This window comes from Megascapheus bottae, chromosome 16 (genome assembly GCF_031878675.1).
Source record: "Megascapheus bottae isolate mThoBot1 chromosome 16, mThoBot2.hap1, whole genome shotgun sequence".
NCBI lineage: Eukaryota > Metazoa > Chordata > Mammalia > Rodentia > Geomyidae > Megascapheus > Megascapheus bottae.
In genome coordinates this window covers 13794693-13806425 of record NC_143524.1, presented here as the reverse complement: position 1 = coordinate 13806425, position 11733 = coordinate 13794693, and the positions used below count along the sequence as shown (strand labels likewise).

General features: G+C 46.5%; 1 long non-coding RNA gene across 1 annotated transcript; it reads right to left on the bottom strand.

The window, feature by feature from the left end:
• Positions 1-361: 361 nt before the first annotated feature.
• Positions 362-1288, bottom strand: LOC150052921 (uncharacterized). The gene is made up of 3 exons (XR_016538133.1): positions 1203-1288; positions 1032-1124; positions 362-809 (listed from the first exon to the last, which is right to left on the bottom strand). It is a non-coding gene; the product is annotated as an uncharacterized LOC150052921 (long non-coding RNA).
• Positions 1289-11733: the final 10445 nt, after the last annotated feature.

Below are 11733 nucleotides of genomic sequence, written 5' to 3'. Positions count from 1 at the left end.
GGGTAGAGAGGGGATAGTCAGCTGCCCAAGGTTGCCGACAGAGAAAACAGAGGAGGGGGCTACAAGCCCAGATCTGAGTCTAAAGGCTGATAGTCCTGACTTGGTGAGCTGTGATCTGGGAGAGGCCCTCTGTGGGAAGGGCACAAATGGGAAAACTGAGGAAATCAGATTAAGTTAGGAAAATTTATTTCCAAGTATTGTAACAAGATTAATTTTCTAGTTCTAACAAATGTTCTTGTACCCTGTGGAATCTGAACCCAAGAAGAAACGGGGTGAAGAGTTCCTGGGACTTAGGTTAGCATTGCTTCTCTTCATTAAGACTAAAATTAATTTAAAAATTAATGATGTGATAGGTTGAATATTGATCCCCAGAGGCTACTCACTTCCCAAATCTTGGAACTTGTGACTATTACCTTATATAGAAGAAAAAAAGCAGGAGGAGGGCAAGACTTTGTAGATATGATTGGTTAAGAATCTCAAGAACTACAAGAGGGCAACAGCAGTACCACTGAAGGAAAAGAAACTGATGGATGTCAAATTAGCAGAGCTGCCAAACTGGCATTGCTGGAGCATTTCAGAAAGATTATGAACGATACTTAAACAATGACATCAATGTAAAGAAAGCTAGCATCGCTAGAGTCAACAAGGTGCTGGCTTGCTTTGTGCTTTTCTCAACTACTGCCGTTTGTTACCAGGATCTCAAACAGCTTCACAAGTACCAGTGAAGACTGCATGAGGCTGCTTGGGTTCTTGATGGTGATGTGGCCTGAGTCCCTGTTACCTTCATCACAGCCGAGTCTTTCCACAACCTGAGACAAATAATGCCCAATGAAAGGTGACCGGTTAAAAAAAAAAAAAAGACTCTTCAAATGGGGTTCATATCCTAGGTTCTTGAAGTGGCCCTGAATGAGCCACGTGGACCCTTTTAAGATGAAGGCAGATAGAAGAGGAGGAGAAATGTGACCACAGAGGTGGACAATGGAGGGATGCAGCCCTAGTCAAGGAACACAAGCAACCCCTGCCAAGCTTACCTGTCCAACTGTGCAGCAATAGATCCTCCCCAGAGCTTCTAGGACCTTGATTTCTGCCCAGCAATATAGATTCGGGGGCTCTGACCTGCAAAACTATGAGATAAACCTGTTGTTTTTATAAAGTAACATTAAAGAACTAAAGCAAGTTATTTTTTAAAAAAATGAAGTTACCTGGATCATTCTCTGTGCTCCACTTCTGCATAGAACTGCATGCCCCTTGACCTCCTGGGAGAAGCCCAGCTCACAGCCCCTTCGGGAATCTGTGGAGGCTGTGTTTTTCTCTCTTTCCCTCAGCTGCCAGGCTCAATAATGGCTTTGTTCTGCTAACATCTCTTAGTTCTGTCCCGCCTGAGGTCAGAGGTCAGAATGTCCAGACCCTACCCACTCTCCCAAAGATGGAGTTGCTCAACTGTTCCACCATCTGAGGCCTCGTGGAGGGCAGCCTCAAAATAACAGCAATCAAAACCACAGCTCTTTTCGGTTGAGGAGGCCCTATTAGATGGCAGGCTCGTTGCTAAGCATTTTGTACGCATCATCTCGCCTAGTCTTAATAACTAGTCTCATGGGTGGCTCAGAGAGGTTATAGGGCTTGCTCAGGGTCACACAGCTATCCAACAGCTGAGACAAGTCCCAACCCAGCTGAGCCACACTGGAAGCCCACATTTCCAGCTTGTCTTCCCCTCCCCTCCCCTCCCACCCCCAGCACATTCTCCCTCGCAAACTCAGTTCCCCTAAAAAAAAAAAAAAAGAAAGAAAAAGAAAACTAGGAAGTGACTGCAAACTCTTCTAACCCCCAAGACAGCCTCTGAGCCTCCAGTTATCAGCCTCTAGGAAGGACAGGGAGACTCACAGGTGACAGAAACCCTCACCCTGAAATCCACCCTTCGCCTGGTCCACTCCTACCTCTCTCAGGAATTTTCTTAGCTCCCATTGTTGGTTCTCTGTCATTTGGAGATGGCTGTCAGCTTTCCATGATGCTTTGTAGATTATGGAGAAGGAGGCTGGACCCTTCCATTTGCCCTGGCCTCTACTGTGCTGCTCCCCCCGCCACCCCACCCAGTCACTCTCCTTTTCCTCTCTGAATGTTTATCCATTCTTTGAAGCTCAGGTTAAGTCCAGCGGCACCTCCTCCAGGAAGTCCCTAGCCCTCAAGGCCTCCCCTCCCATCCCAAGACCTCATAATAGCACAGACCATCCAGGGTTCCAGAGTGTATTGTAGAGCACTGATAGGGAGCTTCTTGTCAGCTACGATACTAGAAGGTGGGGTCTGGGCCTTGTAGCAAAGGGCATCCAATTTCACATGCAGGAAGACATCTTATAGTCAACTTCATAGGTGGTGACCAGGACCTTTAGCCAGGACCTGGACTTGTCCTCATTACCCCTGTGAGCCTCATCCACACCTACGTGGCCCCAACAGCCAAAGCGTGAGGCTTGGAGCCCCATCAGTCTCCTAACTTTCTTTCTCTTTCTTCCTTGCTTTTTTTTTCTTTCTTTTATCTCTCTCATTCTTTCTTTGCTTTTGTGCTGATACTGGGGCTTGAACTCAGGACATGGGCTGGCTTTTAACTTTTTTGGTCAAGGCTGGCGTTTTACTGCCTGGGCTACAGCTCCACTTCCAGCATTTTTTGCTGATTAATTAGAGAGAATGAGTCTCAGGGATTTTCTATCTGGGCTAACTTCAAAGCTCAGTCCTCAAATCTCAATCTCCTAGGGATTACAGGCATGAGTCACAGGCACCCAGCAATCTCCTGACTTTATATCAAACAACCACAGTGCTAATAGGACCTGGAAGGAACCGATTTCCTGTGCTTTCAGCTAGTTCTACACAACACAGACACTAGAGCTTGGACTGAAGAACATAAAGCTGGTGGGGGAGGGATTTGGAAAGACCTGGGAGACCCCAGCTATGCAAATGAACTTCATGTACCAGGTTCCAGCCAATCTCCAGAGCTGCAGATTTTATTCTTACTTTAAGGCTAGGGAAAAGCTGCCGCACAAATTGCTGGAGAGTCTTGGCCAAGGCCAAGGTGAACCTGGGCTTGGGGGATGGCTCCCAGCTTCTTTGCCCAGCCACATTGATTCCACTGAGCTGTTGATGATCAAACCGTACTTGATTCTGCTGCCTCTCTCTGGGGACCCAAGCCCTCCACTGAACAATGTCCAGCACCCAGCCCCAGCCTAGCTCAGGGAGGGAAGTACTGGGTGGTTCCTTCGTTGAATAAAATGAAAAGGCAAGTGATAGAAAGAACAGACAGCTGCAGTGGCTCTTCCTGGCAGAGAAGCAGCTATCCACAGGTGGCCCATCTGCCCTGGACACCGCAGGGACTCCATTTGCACCTCTTAATAGAATGCCCAGCTCAGCCTGATCTGCACCTGCCCAGGCTTCTCCTCCAGTTTGTCCCTGCAGTGGGGATTGAAAGTCATGTTGGATTAAGACCTGCTCTGGCTGTCACCCGTGGTGGGAAGCGCGCCTATCAGGCGGCCCAGAAGGGCCCAGTATCTAATGGAGATTTGCTAATAAGATCTGAGCTGGTGAGCTTTGCATCCTATTAGAACGGGGGAGTGCAGGCCTGTCTGTCTGCTGGAAAATTGCAAACACAATAGAAAAGTCGCTTATGAATATTAATGGCACTGGAAACAATGCAGAGAGAAATTGTCAGTGTGATTGGAAAGCAGGGAGGGAGAAAAGGGAGTGAGGGTGAGCATCCTCCTTTCTATCCCACCCTTGCCTGTCAGTCTGGAGCTGCCTGCCAGGGAGAGATGTGTAGGACTGTCACGGCTGGACAGAGTGATGGATGTGATGACCACAGAGGAGAGGAGAGCCTTGGGCCTGACTTCAAAGCTTAGGCCCCCTCCCCAGACCCTCAAAGGTCAATGCAATGGCAGGAGGAGGCTGTGAGCAAGTATTTGAAAAGACACTAGGGCTTCTTTTCAAGCCCATTGCACCAGCCAACTCATTAGCTTTTCCTTTAAGACAGCTCGATGTATGTCCTCTCGCAGCTCAATGAGCTTCAACGAACTCATTCAGCTCTGCAAAGTCACAGGGCCCCTGCTCAACTTGAACCTGAAGCCCAAAGCCACTCCTTTTTCTTTCTTCCTACACCTACCCGTGTTGTAACTCAACCCATGATTGTCTGGAAAGACTCAAGATTTAGGAAGACACAGGCTCTGGGTTCAAGATCTATTCCCCATTTTGCTCAGAGACTGGAGCTCTCTATCAGCCCTGTCTCAGTGTCCAGCGGGAGTGGAAGGTGCATTCAGCCCAAGGCTCTAGGATGAAGGTTCCTGTCCACCCACCTGCCATGTGGCCTGAGAAACTGTGGAAGAGACCCTGCCCTCCATGCTACAGCCGAGCTTCAGTCAGACAGAGCAGCAAGCCATGGCTCACACCAAGACTCAGATGGATGGCCTCCAGCCAAAGTAACTGACAACTTTCTTAATTCACCCAGTCTGTTTTACTAGCTTTTTTTTTTTAAATTCAAAGATTTGGGGATGAGAAATTTATCTTCCAGTTTGGCAAAGGCTGGAAGATCCAATCCTAGTTTTTTCTAAACGCCCTCATCCTCTAGACTTTTGTATCACCTCTCTGGACCCCCCCCCCCAGAGGTACTTAAGTTTGCAACCTCTGGCTGGGACCCTCCAGCAGCTTTTCCACCTGACACTGGGGGGAATGCAAGGTTGTGGTCATAGTTAGAGACAGGATCTGGGAAAACAGTAGTGACTGGCATCCTGTGATTAAGCCTTAGGGTGGGGGAGGGGGATTCTTTCCTTTTCTGCCCCATCTGCTCTAATGCCTAGATTGTGGCTGTAAGCCCTGCCAGGCCCTCTGCTTGGTGTCAGACTCAGTTCAGTATCTAGGCTTCTCAGCCCCACCTGTTTTCATACAGGTGTGAGCCACCCCACTCTTCTCCAAACAGAAGAAAAACCTCTCTAGATAGCAGGCCCCCAGCTGGCCTCTCCACAAAGTTTACATTGTATTTGTAGAATAATTACGAGTGGCACAGATCATTTTTATTAGCTGAGCTGTCTGCATTAAAATGATAGATTTTTTTTATTAAAAAAACATCTGAGGGAGTTGCCATCACGGCTGGAGAAGAATAATTTTCCATTTAGTGTAAGAGCAGATGCTTACCAAAATGTTCAATGGAAATAAACCAAGGTTAGGACTGAGCCTAGAATGGGACATACCAGCAATGTCCTGACCTGTTTCACACCTCCTGCCCTCACTGCCCCCCCTTTACCCCAGCCCCTCCCTTGGGACTGATTCCACAGCTACCCAGATCAGTGAAGGAAATGTGTTCTCAGACCACTTGGAAGCCACACCCCAGGGCAGTAGACCAGAAGAGGTATGATGAACTTCCAGGATATAGCCCAGAATTCTGGGCATTGTTGATGGTAGAGATTGGAGTCTAGAGGATCAGAAAACAAGGCCTATAAGGACAAAGAATGTGCATCCCACAGAGCAATAGTCCATCTGGGACCTTGCCTCCTTGGCTTCTCTGGACCTCAGCCCTTTCCATGGGGAAGTAAGGGCCTTGGACCAACTTCAACTCCAAAAATGGATCTGTCCATTGGAAGATGGGGAATTTAGTGGTTGCTTTTTTTTCTTTTCTATGTACGTGGTACCGAGGAATCGAACCCGGGTCTTCGTGCATGCTAGGCAAGCACTCTACCACTAGGCCAAACTCCCAGCTGGGAATTTAGTTTTTAAAAAAAAGTTTTAGCAATATCCATGGAAAGAAGTTTTTATTGCAAGATTTCTTAGACCATTGAACAAGCTAACATGGGTCATGTTTCTCAAGGGAACGATATCATACAGCAGGTTCCACTCTGGTTCTCTGTGCTGTGGATGGTGGTCACCTAAAGATGACATTCCATGTATTCTATTGGCCTGCAAGAGTCCCTGAATGTCTACAATGCCCCTAGGACTGGGCACTGAAACTGCCAGCACTGGATACCTCTAGTGCAATTACCTACAAACCAATAGATTTGACTGCTTCTTTTGTTTGGTTGGTTGATTGGTTGTTTTGGTGCTCATAATGAGGCTTGAACTCAGGGCCTGGATGCTGTCCTTGAGCCTTTTGGCTCAAGTCTGATGCTCTACCACTTGAGCCACAGCTCCACTTTTAGCTATTTGGTGGTTAATTGAAGATAAGAATCTCACAGACTTTCTTGCCAGGAACTGATTTCTAACCTCAATCCTCAGATCTCAGCCTTCTGAGTAACGAGGATTTCAGAAGAGAGCCATCAGATGCCTGGTTTGGATTTGACTACTTCTTTGTGATTTTTGTATTATCACCTATTGAGCATGCCCATGTTTCAACATGCTTTCTAAACCAGTGTACTATGTTAGAAAGACTCCACAGGCCAAGTACTGGTGGCTCACACCTATAAACCTGGCTACTCAGAAGGCTGACATCTGAGGATCATGGTTCAAAGTGAGCCCAGGCAGGAAAGTCAGTGAAATTTTTATCTCCAATTAACCACCAAAATAATAATAATAATAATAATAATAATAATAATAATAATAAAAAGCCAGAAGTACAGCTGTGGCTCAAATGTGGTGAAGTGCTGGTCTTGAGCAAAACAGCTCAGGGACAGTGCTCAGACCCTTAGTTTCAAGTCCCAGTACACACACACACACACACACACACACACACACACACACTAGTACTCAGTGAATAAATGCTTGTTGGAAAACAATAAGTATGTCAAATCAAAAGATAACTCTATGCAGAACCAGGGGTTTTGCAACGTCAGAAGACAGAAGGTAGACAAGTCTGTGACATCACCTGTCCCTAAGATTCTTCCAGATGCAAAAACTGTGTCTCCCAGCAAAACCTTCATCAGAGGCTCAGGTGGGAAAAGCAGGTCTGGGTAAGAGGAAGTGAGATGCTCCCAAGCCATCAACCTCACCAAAAGACCTACAATCTTGCCAATACACACACACACAGTTTGCTTAGTAAAGAGATAGAAAAGGCCACTCAGGAGAGTGAGCAGTGAGACCTGGAAACTGGTTGACCTGCCTCATCTCATGGTCAGGGACTGGCTGTGCTGTGTTGTCCCTCCCCACCCTTTTCTCCTCCCTCTCGGCAATTTGTCAGATGGCAATTGGTTCGTTTAAAAAAAGCTCGACCCACCTCTGGATAGTATCTTATAGGAGGGCTGACCTTTCTAGCAGACCCCAAAGTCCTACCCTAGGAGGTGGCCACAGTTATGTGGGGTGAGAGCAAGCTGTCCTGCACCAATTGGCTAATGTTTTCATTCATTTCCCCGACTCTGAGTTCTCCCCAACTATTGTCAGGACATGGGGGCACTGACCACTTCCGGCAACTTCCTGCTGAATGGAGCTGATGAAGGGGAGCCCATGACAGTTGCCAGAGCAGATGCAGGGGAATGCTAAGACTTTTTTTTTTGCCAGTCCTGGCCTTGAGCTCAGGGCCTGAGCACTGTCCTTGGACTTTCTCAAGGCTAGAGCTCTACCACGTGAGCCTCAGCACCACTTCTGGCTTTTTTCTATGTATGTGGTACCGAGGAATCGAACCCGGGTCTTCATGCATGCTAGGCAAGCACTCAACCACTAGGCCAAACTCCTGGTCCCAAATGCTGAGACTTCTAAGAGGCTGTAGTGACACCAGTCCTCAGGTCCTTGGACACACACGTCTTTCAAGCTTGGGTGCTACAGGCTCATAGAGAAGCCATTGGCTCTATCACAGTGTGTTGGTGGCCAATCAGATCATAAGCAGAGATTACACTCAGATAGCAGCTTGATTTACTCAGCTACCCATCATGAATTAACCCCGTGGCCATGGAGAAAAGATCTACCACTTGTCTGATGGTCTGCCCTTGAAGGTAGGGGGAAATCACTGAGTCTCCCAAACCACATCTCAGCACATGAGGGCACTGCAGTTATGAAGGAAAAAAGCACTGCAATTATACTAAGACTGGGAGGCAAGACCACAATCCCAGAAGTCCTAGCTAGATTTCCTAGCCAGTCCACAGGGCTGCAATCTTTCACAGCCTCTCCCACCTGGGAGCGACCAGAAAACAGAGAAATCCAGAAGACTAGGCTCTGCCATCAATGAGCTATGAGTCCTTGGGCACTTCTCTTCCCCTCTCTGAACTTCAGTGTGCTACATCTGAAGAAGTAAGAGCAGATCAGGAATGGCAAAGGAGCTCTGGCATCTGTCAACTGCCAGCCCCCACCAGCAGCTGCCTGGATGTAGCTGTGAAGGATGCTGAGGTAGCATCATCTCAGCCCAGCAGGAAGTGGAGGTCAGGGAGAAGGAAGTCAACGGGAAGCAGGGCTCAGTGATGAGCTCCAGCCAGGCTAGGGTTCCCCCGGGCTACATTTGAGCATTTCCCATGGATCCAAGGGAGCCAGTCCTTCTTGAGAATCTCCCTCTTCCTGACAGGTTTTTCTTTCACTCTGCTCTGTCTGGCCCCAGTAAGAGGGGGATTATTGAGCTCTTAAATGGAGGGGTCTCAGATTGCTGCAGCCCCAGAGGCTGAGCTGCAAGAGAGCTCTTGCTGGGGAGTAAGTTGACCTTACTCTGCACAGTAAGTATGTGTTCCCGAGAAAATTGCACTCAAATTGAATTTTTATAAATGGAATCCTATTTCGGCAATGATTTACAACACAATTTCCAAGATACTTTATCTTCATATGGGAGTAATGCTGTAAACGTTTGCTCTCCCTTTAGAACTTCCCCTTTCCTTTTGGAAGTTCGGCGAGCGCTCCAGTGAGATGGAGCCCTCCTTCCAATGCTTCAGGCTCTTCTCAGTGCCCACCTAGCATGCCTATGAGGGTGGATGTGTTGACTAGAGCCCTCCTTACCTCTCTGACCTTATCTTCCACTCACCTCATTATACAGTTTTTCAAATCAGTCATCCCAGGGCCCTTGCACTTGCTGTTCTCTCTGCCTGGAATGCTCATCTCTCTCACTTTTTCCCTAGCAGAATCCTCCTTTATTCATCTCACAACTCATTACTTACACTTTTAGGAACTTTCCTCTCCCCCCCTCAACTTAGCCACACATCTATCACATTTATTTGCTCAATATTCTTCACAACACTTATCACTCCATAGAATAGTTTATGTCTTACTCTGTTTTCTGTTACCATAATAAGGTACCAGAAGCCCAAATACACTTATAACAAAAAGAAGTTTAGCCCATAACTCTATAGATGGGAAGTCTAAGAGTCTGACACCAGCACCTGGTGGAGTCTTATTGCTGGATAGCACATGGCTGAGGAAAGCACTAGGAGACACAGTAAGTATCCTTGAGAGAGTGCACTTTTATACCAAAACCACTCCGATGCTAACCCATCCATCAATTGATCCATGAGCATATTTATGCAGTCATAAATCCATTCCAGACATCCCTCCTCTCTGTACTGCTGCCTTGGGGACCAACATCTGAGGACGTGTTCAAACCAAAGCAGCATGTCTACATCTTTGCTTATTGTCTGTGCTCTAGAATATAAACTGCATTGCTACTGTCTCCCAGTGTGTCTCCAGTCCCTACAGGATGCAGGCTTGCTTCGAAATGCTCGGAGAATAAACAAATGCAATAACCAGGCTGGAATTTTAATCTAATTCTGCACAAACCCAGGGCACCTCAAGTAGCCTTCTTCTGACACTTATAAAAAAAAAGTTACTGGCAAATAATTCCTTGATGGAGAAGTCCTTTGATGTTATCTTTGGAATTTTCGTGGGAATTTTGTTGCTTGCAACATACTACAGAGAAACTCTTGTTTCTAGACCTTAATAGGTCCAGAAATACTAATAGGTCTAGAAATAAAACTTGACCACTGAGGGGTGTCCCTTTTGAGGTACTTATAAGGAGCGAATGACGTATGGCCAAGTTCTTTCCATAACCAGACATTCACAGGTCAGCCTTCCCTGCCCGGAACCAGCTGGATCTGAACTAGCAAACATTGAATTCTATGCAAAATTCTCTTTAAGGCTAGTAACAAATTCAATGGTCTCTTGTTAGGGTGCCCAGAGGTAAGCACTGGCCCGAATAATTTTGTCAGGCAGCCCAGAGTGGGCTCTGGGCCCTGGAAAGGGGACTACAAGGTTTGCCTATAACAGCAAGCACCGTGGTGGTCACACAAAGCCAGGCTCAGTACTGGGTGCTTTATACTCAGTAATGACTCCACAAGGAAAGCATTCACAGGACATTTTGTAAAACAGGAAATTGGAGCTCAAAGGAATAAGGGACAGGCTCCTTGTTATCGTTATCCAGCTGGATAAAAAGTAATAGAGATGAGAATTAAACCTTCATCATCATTATGTTCCTCTTCCATCTCTGGTAATATTCCTCTGCTGCATATGATATGAATGTAGCCATTCTGACAGTTTCCATATCAGTGTTTGAATGATATATTCTTATTCCTTCTTTTGCGATTAACCTACTTAAACTTGTTTAACTCGTATTTAAAATGGGGAGTTTTTTTTCTTAGAGTTGGGCTTTAGATTGCTTATCCACTATGGAAATGACCGCCTTTTAACTGAAATATTTAGACCATTCATTTTCATTATGCTCATAGATGTGTTTGGCTTAAATTTATCATGTTGGTATGTTTTTTTTCTATTATCCCATCTATTTCTTGTTTCTTCTTGTCTGGTCTTCTTCTGGGTTTTCTTTTATTCTATTTTGTCTCCACTGGTTTACTAGCTATGGATCTTTATTTTATTTTCAGTGATTGTTCTGCCCTCTGGGCTCCTCAAAGAAGAGACACACAATGCATACCACCTAGACTATGTTTAAGTGTGGCAAGGAAGGCCACTGGGCAAGAGCTTGCCCTACTCCACAACCACTGTCTGGACCCTGCCCAAGGTGCGAGTCTCCCTCTCATTCCATGTTCCAAGACTGCCACCGACTACTTTACTTTTGTCTTCACATGAATCTCAATTTGTGGCTCCCAGCAGGACCCTCCCCCCTCCAGATCTTGTTAATCCTCTCATCTGGATATTTCCACACCTACGATTGCTCAACATCATACTCCTGTGCTCGTCAGACTTAAAGATCTTACCCATTTGTCCAACAAACCCCATTTCCCTTTGACATAGACAAGGTTTAAAACCCACCATCCTCTGACTTCTTTTTGTTTTTTTTTTTTGCCAGTCCTGGGCTTGAGCTCAGGGCCTGAGCACTGTCCTTGGACTTTCTCAAGGCTAGAGCTCTACCACTTGAGCCTCAGCACCACTTCCGGCTTTTTTCTATGTATGTGGTACCAAGGAATCGAACCCGGGTCTTCATGCATGCTAGGCAAGCACTTTAACCACTAGGCCAAACTCCCGGCCCCTCCTCTGACTTCTTAAACAATAACTTCTCAGACATACTAACTGCCCCTTTGGCACCCCCATTTTATCAGTGATTAAACCCAATGGAACCTCTGGCCTAATACAGAATCTGTGCATTATTAACACTGTAGTCTTCCCCCATTCATCCAGTATGCCTAACCTGGATACTCACTCTCCTTTCACAAGCACTTACTGGCACCACCTACTTCTTGTTGCTGGATCTAAAAGATGCTTTCTTGACAATTCTCTTCTGCCAGACTGTCGGGGCCTCTTTGCTTCTACCTGAGTGGATCTGGACATCTCTAGGGCACAACTGACCTGGTCAGTCCTCCCTCAGAAGCTTTGGGACAGCTCTCATGTTTGTGGACAAGCAATAGCAAAGGATCTTCC